The following is a 1781-nucleotide window of genomic DNA, read 5'->3' as shown; positions in this document are numbered from 1 at the left end:
CATCAGTTTATGTTGTTCATTATATTCCACAAATGAGTGAGATCATGTGATATTTGTCTTTCTCTGACTGGCTTATTTCGCTTAGCATAATGCTCTCCAGTTCCATCCATGCTGTTGCAAATGGTAAGAATTCCTTCTCTTTTACCACAGTGTAGTATTCCATTGTATAGATGTCCCACAGGTTTTTAATCCACTCATCTACGGATGGGCACTTAGGCTGTTTCCAAATCTTAGCTATGGTAAATTGTGCTGCTATGAACATAGGGGTGCATATATCCTTTCTTATTGGTGTTTCTAGTTTCTTGGGATATATTTCTAGAAGAGACCACATCCTTTTATATAAGATGTACAGAATATGAAAATTTAGAGACAGTAAGTAGATCAATGATTGTCTCAGGGAGAGAGGGAGGAGGGCATGTAGAGTGACTGCTAAAGAATAAAGTGTTTCTTTTTGTACTGAGGAAAAATTTCTAGAATTAGATAATGATGATGATGTTGGCTGTACATCCTTGTGAATAAATGAGAAGGTTTTGAACACATCTGAGATAGGACCAAAAGGGTCATTGGCCATCCTTTGTTGAAGGACAACATTACCCTTAATTTTTAAGCCTTTTCATGAAAAAGCTATACACATACAATAGTCACATCAAAAGAAGAGTAAGAAAGAGACTGTTAGGAAAAGATTAAAGTGCCTTTTCAATAGTGAAGAGCAGCAGAGAACATCTTAAAGATTAGAATATAACACATTTTCTAAATGCTCATATTTGTGAACTATTTGCATTTGCAATTAGCTAAATGTGCCTTGGTTCTTAATTGTTCTCTGCATTTATTTTTAAAAGAAAATCCGAAAAAAGAAAAGTAAGAGCCCAGCCAGATTCCCTACTTCTGGGTCACTTTATCACTAGCCAATATTTCCAAACTATTGCCTTTAGATTAATCATTTCACTTGAGTTACATTTAAAAAAAAAAGCAAGACTAAAAATTCAGGATAATACTATCCTGCCAAGAAATTTTTTTAAAAGAAAGAATAGAGCATCCGAAAGGTCAACTACAAAAAAAATAAATAAATAATAATTTGATTGACTATTTAGTTAAAAATAAATGGGGAAAATGGTAATGGCAACCTAGATACAGAATCTTTAATGGAAACAAAGAAACAGACACTTATTGGCATCCTTTAGTTCTTCTGACAAGCCCACTTTTCTGATACATTGCTATGTAGCAACCTATTAAAAATCACAAATGAGGGTCAGGTCTCTCAATACAGTAATACATTTTCCTGCTTCAGTCACAAAAGCCTAGAGCTGAAGCCCTCCTTAATGCTGCTTTAATAGATGAATGGCTATCAAATAAAACAGATGGCCATTTGTTTAATTTGTAGGCATCTCCAGAGACCAATCATTTGAATGGAACAAAAACAAGAATAAGCTTAAATATTTGATAGAAAATATTTTTAGCAAAATCACAAATGCAACCAAAGACAGTATACTTTGCCTGTTAGTTTTATTTTATTTCATTTTTTCCATTACCATTTTACTTTGACTGTTTATTAGCTTCAACCTGGATGTTTCTACACTCATTGAACCAAATCTAATATAAAACCCACTGAACCAAATTTGATATAAATCTTATATAAAAAGTAGACCAGAAATGAATCAAAATCCAACCACATTTCCATTGAGTTGTAACCCTGGCAAGGTCAGAAAGAGAACTCAGCCCCTTCACATCCATGTGTATAACAGCCTCGTAGTCCAATGACTTCCTGTAAACCCATTTCCATG

This window comes from Myotis lucifugus, unplaced genomic scaffold (assembly GCF_000147115.1).
Source record: "Myotis lucifugus unplaced genomic scaffold, Myoluc2.0 scaffold_3, whole genome shotgun sequence".
NCBI lineage: Eukaryota > Metazoa > Chordata > Mammalia > Chiroptera > Vespertilionidae > Myotis > Myotis lucifugus.
The sequence above is the reverse complement of the archived record's forward strand: the minus strand, read 5'-3'. Positions refer to the sequence as shown.